The sequence below is a fragment of the Miscanthus floridulus genome, chromosome 6 (assembly GCF_019320115.1).
Source record: "Miscanthus floridulus cultivar M001 chromosome 6, ASM1932011v1, whole genome shotgun sequence".
In the NCBI taxonomy this organism is placed as follows: domain Eukaryota; kingdom Viridiplantae; phylum Streptophyta; class Magnoliopsida; order Poales; family Poaceae; genus Miscanthus; species Miscanthus floridulus.
This window is the reverse complement of record NC_089585.1, coordinates 8,711,602-8,725,593: the sequence shown is the minus strand read 5'-3', so window position 1 is coordinate 8,725,593 and position 13,992 is coordinate 8,711,602. Positions and strand designations below refer to the sequence as shown.

Here is a 13,992-nt window from a genome sequence, read left to right as displayed (position 1 = left end):
GCTGTGAGGACGAACTGTGTGCGGACGGACTGACTGGGAGGAGCGTGTCGACCTGTGTGGGCTTTCTTCATTTTCTGGGCCATATGGGCTGTATACTAGTAATGCTTAGGCCCAAATCCAGAACTTCGCATTCCTGGTTCGTGGCCCACTATGGCATCTTCTCGTGCTCCTCCGGGTTAGATTGGCCGGACAATAAGGGCCTGTTTGATTTCGGGGCTGTGGCCGGCTTGGCCCGCCGGCCGGCCCCAAGCCAGCCAAGGCCTGGCTGAGAGTGGACAAGGCCCCTTGTTTGATTTCTTGTACCAGTATAGCCAGGCCCGAGTGATCCTGTGTTTGTTTTCAACTCAACAGCCAGGCCCATCATCGAAAAACGAGAAGTAGCAGCCCAAAATCACCCAGGAGGAACCGGAGAGAGCCGAGCCCTCAAAAAACGAAACCTGATTTCGTTTCCCCGCGTACAGGAGAGAGAGGGAGATGTGCACCGGCCCAGCTTGGCTCCCAAGGGTCCAAGGGATATCAAACAACAGAAGTAGCACCTGGGGGCGCAGCCAGGCCCTATGGGCCAAAATCAAACACGCCCTAACCAGCCAGTCCCAGGCCCAGCAGTCTTCCTCCAGCGGTCCAGCCAGCTTCACCACCTCTGCCATTCTGATATTATTATATTCTAAATTCTAATCCACATAGGTTAGAAGTAGAAGGACAACCATATGGTTGCAATCAAACCAACCTTATACGAAGTGATTCTAGAATGATTTTGGGGGTGATTAAATAGGTGAGGAGCGGGTGTTTTTTAGCTTTCAGTGTAAGTAGAGAAGTGATTATTATATGCTCCCCACTAAAATCTATTTCAATTTTTGTTGTTTCACTAAGCATGAATGATTCTCATGGAGAATGTGCTCTAAAGAGCTCTGCCAAACTGCACCTAACCTTCTAACTCATAGCATAAACGACGAAGCAATTCTTTTCTGATCCTATCATAATCTAGTTGGATTTTACTGGTTTGTCTGTCTAGAAAGGTGAGAACACTTCCAAATGACACTTAGGGTAGGTTTGGTAGGGATTCATAGAAACGTTTCAGATTAGATCACTTCGTGAAATCATTTGGCTAGTAGGCTAGATTCTGATAACACATTCGGAAGACAAGAGAGATGGAAGAGAATCGGTGCGAAACCACCCTCCAGCGGATTCAGAAACTCAAGCAGAACAGGTGAAACGTCTCGCTCTTCACCCGTTTGGCGCCGTTCCAAGCAATTCCCAAAAGATTTGGAACGGTTTCGAGTAACCAAACGACCCTTTAGAATATGTTCGGCAGAGCCCAAAGCAGCTTCTAAGTTGAGTCCAGAGGAACGCTACCAAACGGTATTTTATAGAGAAGTGATTTTTTGAAACCAATCAGGAAGCTAGGGGATGAAAAGATTAGCTTTTCCTAATTCATTTCGCTTCAAGATAATCATTTTCAGCCATATAATTACTTTCGACCACTGAATTATTTCTCTCGTTTAGTCACTTCTCACCAAAACTGATCCTTAGGCTTCCCCATCTTACTGGTTCCTTTCGTGTAGCTTTCGACGACCCTTTTTGAATTTTTTTTAGGGTAGCTTCCGACGACATTAATTTGATGCAGCTTACCGTTTTTTTTAAAGAAAGCTTTGCAATTCACAAACGGTAGAGGAAGATCACGCACGTGGGAACAAACGCTATCTCCAGGTTTCTATTGCAAACGTCAACGAACTGGATCAGCTGGTGATGACTTAGAGACTGCGCGATCAATTCAATGAACTGATCCATATTGAACAGATCGCCTGTATTTTTTTTTTCCAACCGCATCCTGAGATAAAGTATCGGAAATCGGCTAATAATCTAGCGACCGGACGTCCGGCGCACCACACGCATCCGGACGCCCCTCAAAGCGCTCAACCCCCCACGTCCACTTCCGCCCCCGACCTACGCGCACCCCCAGCATCCCCTGGCCACAGCACCCACGTCCACTGCCTCTAGCACCTCCGTCTGCTAGGCCCCCGGCGAGCCACGCGTCCCCGTCCGCCCGGCTCGCCCCTCCCCGGCCGAACAACATAAAAAGCTCAAATAGAACACTTGCAACAACATGGAACAACTACTGCAACATTAAGTCGAAAGAGCTGAAACATTTGGAACATATTATTGCAACATTGGTGTGAGGAATACTAAACAACGATCGAATAAAGACACTTGTAACAACATGGAACAACTGTTGCAACATAAGATTGAAGCAACTAAAACATTTGGAACGTATTATTGCAACATTTGTGCGAAGCATTAAAAACATCCAGATCAGAAACGATTGCAACATCGTCTAGAAACAGGTGAAACATTTTGAACAAAGTGCTTGCAATGATCCTTTGAAACACTTGCAACAAGTGCAACATTTCCCGATCTATTTTGCAACATCCATATGATTCAACTGCAACATATCTCTGAAGCGTCTGAAACAACTGAAAGGTAGAATTACAACATGGGGGGAGAGAAGAGAGACTGGCGCGGGGAGCGCCATAGCCACCGGATCTGAGAGCGTCTAAGAGCTCCTTGTAGGGGAGGACGCTGGTGTGAGGGGAGGGGCGCCGCCGGGGTGGAGAGGAGGACGCCGGGATTGGGGAGGAGCCATCGGTGTGGGGGGAGGAGGACGCCGCGGTGTGGAGAGGAGGACGCCGTGGTGGGGAGGAGTGCCCGCGCTGAAGTGGTTGAGGGCGCCGCCACCGGACAGGGAGGAAGCCGCGCGGCACGCGTAACGGGAGGGAGTGGAGAGGCGCGCGAGGTGGGCGCATGCAACGGAGAAACGCGAGAAGAGCGAGAACGCGAGCCGAGAGGATAAGGACGCCCTATCCGTTTTAATTAGGCGTACGCGCGCAGGATTGGTGCGTCCGGCCGCATAGAAGCCCGGTTTTCATCATTATCGATCGGAAATACGTGTGCAGGCATGGTCGCGAAAACAAATATAAACTATAGGTTGTCTCTCGGTGACCGGAAGACCACGACGGACAGCCGATGCTCAGATACTTCTAACGTTCTCTTTTATATAAAGCACACATATATAAAGATTTAAACTTTACAATCTTTAACCATTAATTCAGCTAATAATTTTAAACTATTATGATATAAACTTGATATTGTTAGATGTATAATTAAACACGCTATTTAATCATCATAAATAAACTTGTGAGTATAAATAATATAGTACAAAATAAATAAATAGTTAATGTGTAATTAGGAAGACAATATGATATCAAACTGTGTTTTATAGAGAATAAGAGCAACTTCAAGAGACTATTTATACTCTTTCTACTTTACAGGAATAGAGAATTTGTTGAAAAAAATACCTTCCAACGTTCTTTTTAAATTGATCTCCAAATATGGACACCCTCTATTTTGGATTTCTCACTGACCGAAGATAAAGAGCGAGGATAACTCTCTAAAGTACGCACAAGATATATAAAAGTTGTTGAAGTGTACAAAAACATAGAAAGCGATTTTACTCAAATGACTTTCTAAATGACAACTTAGAGAGTAAATTTTAGAAAGACTCTTGGGACTCCCGGAGATACTCTAAAGGAAGTAAGTGGGTTGCTATATTTTAGATGCCTGATTTTTTGAGAATTTTCAGGCAACAACTGACCAGAGACAGCTATTACAGTTAAGAGGACAGCTCATTACAGAGTACAGATGTTTCAAACCCCTGCCAATTCCCCTTGATAAAGTTATCCCTTTTTTAGTAGGGAAAATGGTGTTCTTACCCTTATACAGGAGTCTAATTGTGATTTTGCCCTTGTTTTCTCAACTTTGTGATTTTGCCCTTGCTATTTTGAATTGAATCATCCGTTTGCCCCTGGTTTGGATGCCGTCAGATGGTCATGGAATAAATGAATTAAAAAAATTCAAAATCTGAAAAAACAAAGACGAAAAGACCAAATTACCCCTTATCCTTATATTCAGACTCCTTGAAACTGTGCCTTTCTCACGGGCCGGCTGCATCGACCCGGCGTCGGGGGGCATCCGGCGGCGGCGGCGTTGGCAGCGCACGGCGCGCGGTGTGGCAACGGCTCCCGGCGGCGGGGCTCGCGCGCGCGGGGCGGCGGCGGGGCTCGGCACGTGGCGCGCGGTGTGGGGGGCGCGGGAGGGCCGCGGGGCTTGGCACGCGACGCGCGGTGCGGGGGCTTCGGGCGTGCGGCGCTCGGAAGCGGCCGCGGCTCAGACGCTCGGGCACAGACGTGCGGTGGCCGGCGTACGGTGGCAGGCGGCACCTCGTCCTTCCAAATCTCGAAGGCAGGCAACGGGGAGGAGATTGCGGCCTTGCGGGCGAGGGTGGCACGGCGGAGCTCGCTCGAGAGAGATACCTAGGATATCTGGTGGTGCTCCACGCGAGGGTGGCGCCATCGCTCAGATTTGGGGATTCGGCCGCACGGCAGCAGTCCTGCCTCCTCACTGCTCCTCAAATCCTCACTTTTCCTCTCCTCCCGCGAGCGATGGCGGCGGCGGACATGGCGTGCGTGCAAGGCTGGATTTGAGGGGAGTCTGCTGGAGGCGCAGCACAGGATCCGCGTCAGGCGCTCATCAGGATTTCCAAGACCATCAAGAAAGGTCAAAGGTACGATCGATATCGCCCGCCATTCGTGCTTTGTTATGTGACGATGGATTGCATGTCCTCTTGTTCCTGTAGCCATTGGATTGAATCAAGCTGACTCGTGTTCGTTCTGTATTTTGAGCAGTCTGCAGCAACCTGGGGGAGAGGTGCCAAGGTTGAGGAGCTGAACTGAAGATCGAGGGCCCAGTGCAGATACCTACCAAGGCACTCCATATGACCACCAGGAAGCTCTGGATGGCAAGCACCTGAACAGCTCCATCATAATTGTTTACGTGCTATGGATCTGTTTAGTTTGGGTAGCCTTATGTCTATTGCCTATCTATCACTAAAGGAAAGCATCCATTTGGTGAGTACTATGAATGGGATATGAACATTATAAACTGTCACTTTGATCCCTTTGTGGTGGACTACATGCAAGAAGCAGTGCATTTTATTTCTCAACTGTTACAACTAAAACCAGAGATGAGGTAAGGTAAGAAGTAGTGTTCTGTGCTCTGTTATTTTCATAGGTTGTCTTCTTTGTTTTACTGAACTGAATTTTTAACAGGAACACACCACTGGTAGTATATGAGATGCATCATCCACTTTTTTGGAGCCTTGGTTTTGACCTGACTTTAGTTACTGAACTAAGGTAAGAACTTAAAAAATCATTTGCCGTGTGATTTGGGTTATATGGGAATTGTACTTCTGTGAGTCTCGAACTCTTGATGTGCAATACCCTGAACAAACCCAGATACAATTCTAATAAGTTGTAAGATGTTCTTTGGTTGTAGTGGAAGCAATACTTTTGCTGAAAAAACATGTACTGTGTGACATTCCTATGTGGTAAGGCACTCAGGTTATCAGTGCATGCATCTATTTATACAGTTTGTTAACCGATGTTCTACATGCATTCTTATACATTGAAGATTTTTTGTCCCACACAAAAGATTATATCGAAATATTTCTTATGGCGTTACATCTGTCATCATCTGAGTTTAAATAATTGCAAGTTGTGCCAAATATGTTTGACCAAATTTAATCAATTATCAGCATACAATAAAAAAATATAATTCTAAATCAGGGTAAAATCACAATTAGGCATAACAAACAGGGGCAAAATCGCATGGGCATTCATGTCCTTTTGTACAAAGTTTAACACCGTTAGGGGTGGATGACGGAGCAGGGGCAAACTGGCGCTTCGGGAATGGCACAGTAGGGGTAAATTCACAAAGTCAAAAAATAGGGGTAAAATCACAATTTCGATACAAAACAAGGGTATAAACGCAAGAGCCCCTTTTTAGTAATAGCACTATTTTTGGAAATCAATCACATGTCTTTTCAAAAAAGTCAGGCGCATCTAGCTTCCCGAATCCTGTTGTTTCATGATCCCCACACTTATATAAGAGAACACATGGATATAACAAAGAATTTTCCTTGTTTCTTCCACATCCACACTGGACTATATATCTTCCTTATTTGACATCAGCCAAACAGCCCGTTAGTCTTGGACAGTAGTTTTCTCCAAGTCTCTTGCTTGCCGAAGAAGCCTCCTCCGCGACGCTCAATGTTTTTAGTGCCTGTTTAGTTCCTAAAATTTTGCAAAATTTTTCAAGATTTCCCGTCACTTCGAATCTTTGGACCCATACATGAAGCATTAAATATAAATAAAAAATAAAACTAATTACACAGTTTAGACGAAATTCACAAGACGAATCTTTTAAGCCTAATTAAACTATGATTGAACACTAATTGTCAAATAACAACGAAAGTACTACAGTACCATTTTCAAAAAAATTTCGTCATCTAAACGAGGCCTTGACGATTCCATACAAAGCGTAGCGTAGTAGTAGAACTTCTGGATCGACGACAACGATGACAGTGATATGTGCTCCGTGCTCGCGCGTCATTAATGAATGAAATAGAAAACAGAGGTCCACGTGACACAAAATGTCCTTGAATAATCCTTTGATTTTTGAAATGCCAAGTAGTAGGGCTTGCCTTGCAAAGGCTTAAGTACAGCCCCAGCCCCTACTAATTCGTTTTCCTTTCGCTAATCTATGCTTCTCTTAAAATTCGTTTTTTCAGCTTGTTTTTTAGCCGAAATAGTATTTTTTCTCTTACAATGAATTAGCCGGAACAGTGTTTCGGCTTGTTTTTTCAACGAAGCGAACGGAGCCATAAGCTTGCTTGGTGGCTGGTGTACTGTGTGTGTGTGTGTGGTAAATCAAGGAACACTCACCATGATTGAAAAATCCATTGACCACTTTTGGCAGCTGATCGACAGAAGTAACCTGTTGGCCAAATAGCCCACGTGGCCAATGGCCACAAGCAAAAGTATAGCTGAGGAACACGTTGACGCCAGCATGGACGTCAGGGCAATTGACAGCTACTCCTACTCCTACTCGATTGCCAAGTCTTCTCATTGAGACTGACGTTTCGTCTCTGTGCCGTTTTAGAGCACGGATTACGCTGAAATTGGGTTTATGCTGATGTTTATACTGAAATGTTGTGAGAGAAAAATATTATTTCATGATTGAAAAGTAGTGCTAAATAAGCTTAATGGTACTTATTTGTACATGTGCAGTATGGCCATCGGCCGGACTTAGCTTGGTGACTCGCCGTTCAACGGTTTCGCCGGCGAGGCGGCGACGACCGTGCGGAGCACGTACGCTTCCTTGGCATGGACGCAAAGGAAGTTTGTAATTTTGCGGTAGCTCCTTGGTTCCAAACTTTGACGAATTATTAACCTGAGACGTGAGGTGTTGGGAGCACGCATAATAAAAGATTGGCATCTCTTCGGCCCCGTTCGCTGGTCTGAAACTTGGCTGAAACTGGCAGAAAAATACTGTTTCGGCTGAATTGTTGTGAGAGAAAAACACTGTTCCGGCTAAAAAAAGAAGCTGAACAAGCTATTTTTAAGACAAGCGAACGGGGCCTTCATCGTCGTTGTCGTCGCAGTCGCCACGCTGAGCTCTCTCTACATAAACATCATGCATCATCCGTAGACTAAATTGTGGGCACCGATGAATAGTGCGCACAAGTTGCTCCGATCCTTGAGTTCTTTCTTTTTCAGAGACATTTGGAGCCAGCCAGCAGCGGTGCTGCGCGCATCATTGAACAGGACCGATCCGTTACCAATCACAGTTCATCGTTGCTCCAAATATCTCTGAAAGGATCCAAACACCCCCCTTACTCCAATTGTGTGTGCTCACGATGGCCGGATGTGGATGGGTGGTTCTAGAACCGAACCGGCCGGAACTACCGTGTCCACCACGCAGATTTGACCCCGGAGTCGGCGAGGCTGCTGATGAGCGCTGTGTGTGTGTGTGTCTGTGTGTGTGTGGGGGGGGGGGGGGGGGGGGGGGGCGGGGGGGGGGGGGGGGCTTGTCTGTTTATCGTTGCATTGCACTATTGTGTCCTTGTCCGGCTCCGTCATGTCCGTAATAAAAGCAGAAAAGAAAAGCTGCTACAGCACTGCGTCGACCCAGCAGCTAAACTCCAGGTCTAATGTATTAGCTGCTGCTGCCTGTCGACTAAGCAAACGGTTTTGATTGGTGCATGCACAGGATGTGCATATATATGTGTGTGGTTGCTGTGTTTTATGTTAATATAATTCCTTTTCTTTTGACAGCCGATCGAGGATGGAAAGGACAATGCGCTTCCAGCTGAAGCCTTATAGGCAGGCAGCGTGCCCGTTGACGAGAGATAACACCCGCGGTGCTGACGCTGTCTCGCTTATGTCACTGAAACTGAATCGAATTTACTATTCTACTCTATATATATATTAAGCCGGCCGGCATGGAAATGGACAAGTGACCTGCTACGACTACGATCATGCCACATAGTATGCTTGGAAGTCGCACCCGTGGGACAAGCCGACAAGGCGGCTGTCGCTACACCTATCAAGGACCTCTTCGATTCTCTTATAATCCATCTTTTTCAGTTTGTTTTTTCTCTTATAATCCATCTTTTTCAGTTTGTTTTTTCAGCCGAAACAGTATTTTTCTTTCACAATAAATCAGCCGGAATAATGTTTCGGCTTATTTTTTTAGCGAAGCGAACTGAGCCTATACTGTAGCCGGATGAAAATGGACTGGAGTGGGCCGATAATGCCTTTCCCATGTCATAATCTGCTTTCTTTGTCAATTTGGATCTGAGCAGATAATATTCGGATGTGGATGCGAATACGGATTTTTCAAATGTCAGAACTTGTATGGTTATGGAGCGAAAGCAGATCAGATACGGATTTAAATATCGAGTAATATGTGCATACTTAGAGGATTTTATACTTGTCAAAAATTAATTTGCATAGAGTCAATAACAAGTAGTAGACAAAAATCATATACTATACTACATTCCATGTTGTGGCTATCACATCTACACAAATAGGTTATTAGCCAATATGTAATGATAGCAAGCAAGATCTCAATTCAAAATTTATAACGTCAAAAAATGACATTACAAACTAAGAGTTCTCAACTAACAAACTTTTTTGAAAATCATGAATTCCTCTAGGTATTAGTCTAGGAAGAGAAATTATCGGATATTATATTCTAAACATTGGATAATCTGCATACAACTTGCGGATAATCCATATCCTTCGAATTTTACCGATTCTATATTAATGGGAACTAAGCCTCAATCTTCCGGTAGGTAAATGATAAGTCGAATTGTGGAGATCACGACGTAGATGATCCAAGGACTCTGACCGAGCAGATCGACTCCCTTGCAATCACAACACCACTGCTCCGATGGTTATCAATCGAGCACGAAACCCGGATGACCTCGCCAAGAAGGCTAATCCCTGCAAGTGATCTGAGAACACGAGCAAGAACTGGTAAAGGCAATTTGAAATTGCAATTTGGAGAATCACAAACCAAAGTAGTAGCCTAATCGGTCCGGTACAAAGGCGAAATCTCACAAACAAAGTGTGCAGATGCAATCTAAGCAAAACCCAAGTTTTGTAGTAGTACATGGTGATTTTTATAGTAGAAAACAACTCTCCTAGAAGGCTATGGGCACAGGTCACCACCTGTGGAAGTGGAAGATCAATTGGTTCAGCTTCCATGAAGTCTATTATTGAAGTTCTCGCGCGTCTTCTGAGCTTCTGCGCAGCCTTTAGTAAATCAACCATAACTCTTTAGTGGGAAGTCTAAAAGATGCTCCATTTGTTGGGTTGGAAAGTAGACTTGATAGCCTTTCCAACCATGTATAGCATGCACCACGAAACTTCACATGTTGGTACAGATTTCTATGTGAAGTTGGAGTACTTGTCATGTGAACTTAGTCTTGTACATGTAAATGTTTGTTGCTTGAGCGTAAACTTGGTGTAGAGGTTGAAGTTGGCGTGAGCGACGGTTGGCTTGATGTAAATGGTGTATCAAGACTTGAGGTAGCTCTTGTGCTTTGCGTAAACCATAGCTCGTTGGATGTAAACTGTGATGATCCCATGTTCCTAAGCAATAAGACATCACAAGACTTTAGTAGCATCCCATCCTCATGAATTCAAATGACGTGCACGAGACCTTGTCATTGGTGCTTCTAAAGAATTTGGGGTCGAATTAGTGATAGGGATTGTATCTGATGGAGCGATGTCCTCATCATCCTCCCCCTCTAGAACTGGAGTCGTCCTCGACTCAAGTGCATTTTCTTCTCCTAAGTAAGGCTTCAAATCTGCAATGTTAAACGTGAGACTAACCCCAAAGTCGGCAGGCAACTCAAGCTTATATGCATTGTCATTTATCTTCTCAAGAATTTTAAAAGGACCATCAGCACGAGGCATTAATTTAGACTTCCTTAACTCAGGAAAACGATCCTTATGCAAGTGCAACCAAACAAGATCACTAGGTTCAAAAGTTAAATGTTTCCTACCCTTGCTTCCATAAGATCTATACTTGCCATTCATTTTCTCAATGTTTGTCTTAGTTAACTCATGCATTTTGAGAATCCATTTAGCTCGTGATGTAGCATCAGAATTTAATTGGATAGATTCTGGCAATGGTAACAAATCAATTGGGGCATGGGGGTTGAAACCATACACTACCTAGAATGGACTTACCTTGGTAGTGAAGTGTATAGCGCGGTTATAAGAGAACTCTATGTGAGGCAAACAATCTTCCCAAACCTTCAAAATTTTCTTCAACGCAGCCCGTAACATGGTGGACAATGTACGGTTAACAACTTCTGTTTGTCCATCTATTTGGGGGTGGCATGTAGTGGAAAACAATAGCTTGGTCCCAAGTTTACCCCATAAACATCTCTAGAAATGGCTCAAGAACTTGGCATCACGATCTGAAACAATTGTGTTTAGCACTCCTTGTAGACGAACAATCTCCCCGAAAAACAAATCAGCAACCTTGGTGGCATCATCGCTCTTATGACAAGGAATGAAATGTGCCATTTTAGAAAATCGATCTACGACCACAAAGATACTATCCCTCCCCCTCTTGGTTAGAGGTAATCCCAAGACAAAGTCCATAGAAATATCCTACCAAGGCACGCTAGGAACTGGAAGAGGCATATAAAGACCATGTGGACTCAAGCGAGACTTAGCTTTGTTGCAAGTAGTGCATCGTGACACATAGCGCTCAACATCATGTCTCATCTTTGGCCAAAAGAAGTGGCTAGCAAGAACATCTTCAGTTTTCTTCACGCCAAAGTGACCCATCAGACCACCACCATGCGCCTCCTGCAAAAACAAAAGACAAACGAAACTAGCCGGAACACATAGCTTGTTAGCCCGAAAGAGCAGTCCATCAATGAGGGAATATTTGTTCCATGTGCGGCCATCTCTGCAATGTTCAAAAGCCTCTTTGAAGTCCAAATCAGTATAATATAAACTTTTAATTGTTTCTAAGCCAAAGATTTTGTGATCCAGTTGGGACAGCATGGTATATCATCTAGATAAAGCATCGACAATGGCATTATCTTTACCCTTCTTGTGCTTAATCACATATGGAAATGTCTCTATGAACTCCACTCATTTAGCATGACGTTTATTCAATTTAGCTTGGCTTCGAATGTGCTTTAAAGATTCATGATCAGAGTGGATAATAAACTATTTGGGCCAAAGATAATGTTGCCATGTTTCCAAAACGCGCACCAAAGCATACAACTCCTTATCATAGGTGGAATAATTTAGAGTTGGCCCACTCAACTTTTCACTAAAGTAAGCAACGGGTTTACCTTCTTGTAGCAGTACCCCACCAATGCCAATGCCACTAGCATCACATTCTAACTCAAAAGTCTTACCAAAGTTTGAAAGTTGGAGTAGAGGGGCACATGTAAGCTTCTCTTTCAGCATGTTGAAAGCATGGTCTTATGCTGGACCCCATTGAAATGCAATACCTTTTTTGTCAACTCATTAAGTGGAGCAGCGATGGTGCTGAAATCCTTCACAAAACGACAATAAAACCCTACAAGACCAAGAAAGCTCCTCAGCTATGTGATAGTTTGAGGGACTGGCTAGCTCTTGATGGCTTCAATTTTTGCCTCGTCCACTTCGATGCCCTATGGAGTCACAACATAGCCAAGAAAAGAGACACGATCGGTGCAAAAAGTGCACTTGGCAAGGTTACCAAATAAACGTGCATCGCGTAAGACAGCAAAAATAGCACGTAAGTGTTCCATGTGATCCTCAAAAGATGTACTATATATCAAGATATCATCAAAGTATACGACTACAAATTTGCCAATAAAAGCTCGTAAAACCACATTCATCAAGCGCATGAAAGTGCTAGGTGCATTAGTTAAACCAAAAGGCATCCCCAACCACTCATACAAGCCAAACTTGATTTTGAAAGTTGTTTTCCATTCATCTCCCAACTTCATTCTAATTTGGTGGTAACCTGAGCGCAAATCAATTTTAGTGAAAACAATAGAACCACTTAATTCATCAAGCATATCGTCCAATCTAGGAATAGGATGACGATACCGTATCATGATATTGTTAATAGCTCGACAATCAACACACATGCGCCAAGTAACATCTTTCTTTGGAGCCAAAAGAATAGGAACAACACAAGGACTAAGGCTTTCTCGAACGAACCCATGATCCAAAAGATCTTGGACTGTCGCTAAATTTCCTTAGTCTCATCCGGATTGGTCCGATAAGCAGCACGGTTTGGCAAAGTTGCTCCTGGGATCAAATCAATTTGGTGCTCAATTCCTCGCAAGGGAGGCAGTCCTAGGGGTACCTCAGCTGGAAACACATCTTTATATTCCTGCAAAAGGTTAGTAACAACAGGGGGCAAAGAGGTGGGCATATCATCAAGTGAAAATAAAACTTCTTTGCATATCAAAACATAGCACAAAGAGTCATGATCTAAAATTTTAGCAAGGTCTGATTTTGTGGCAAGCATAACACCACCCTTTAGCTTTATTCCTGTGGAGCTAGAACTATGTGTGGGTTTGTCTATGCTTGGTGGGTAAACCGTGTGAGGAACTGCTGATTTGTAGATTTTTAAAGCTTGTTTCTTCTCATTTTCAGCTAGCTCTTGATCACATTGCACAATTTCAACAGGGGTTAAGGGTAGTAAAGTTATCTTCTTCCCCTTGTGTATGAGAGTGTTACTTCTACCATGGTGTGTAGCATCTATATCAAACTCCCAAGGATGTCCTAACAAAAGAGAACATGCTTGCATAGGCACAACATCAAAATCAACATGATCATGGTAGGAACCAATGGAAAAATGCACCCTCGTAGATTGTGTCACCTTCACCTTACCACAATTGTTAAACCACTGAACATGGTAGGGATGAGGGTGTGCTCGTGTGGTCAAGCCAAGCTTCTTGACTAGATCTAAACTTACCAAGTTGTTGCAGCTTCTACCATCAATTATGACATGAACATGGTAATTATGAACAATGAGAAACATCTGAAATAAATTGTGGCATTGAAGCCTCTCTTCTTGCTAGATTTGAGCACTCAAAACACGCTGCACAATAATGGTTCTATAATTTGCAGTGGCAGTGGTACCCAAAACTTCGTCTTCCATTTCACCCGTGGCCTCATCATCATCAGGAGCTACAAGATTAGTGGCGAGTGCAATTTCATCCTCAATATCACTAGCACTAACATACCCACCATCATCGGTTGCAATGTAGACTCGCTGACTTGGGCAGTCCTTCATGACATGTCCCACGCCATGGCAACAGTGACACACAATAGGTCTAGCACATCCCGTGGAAGTGGCTGAAGAAGTGGATTTGGCTAGTGCCTGCAAAACTATAGACTTGCTTACCTCTGGTACATGTGGTGATGAAGATAGCGTTGGTGTACATGTCTGAGCTATGGATGGGGCAGTTTTGGCTTGCCCTGAAGTGGATCGTGGTGTCAAAGAAGTCCCAAAAGTGTTCCTCGCAACTTGTTGGCGACCATGCAGTTCTTTTTCAGC

At 44.2% G+C, this 13,992-nt stretch overlaps 1 long non-coding RNA gene across 1 annotated transcript; it reads left to right on the top strand.

Moving 5' to 3' along the window:
- Nucleotides 1-4,025: 4,025 nt before the first annotated feature.
- LOC136457565 (uncharacterized) lies at nt 4,026-5,382 on the top strand. The gene is made up of 3 exons (XR_010759748.1): nt 4,026-4,618; nt 4,740-5,087; nt 5,163-5,382. It is a non-coding gene; the product is annotated as an uncharacterized lncRNA (long non-coding RNA).
- Nucleotides 5,383-13,992: the final 8,610 nt, after the last annotated feature.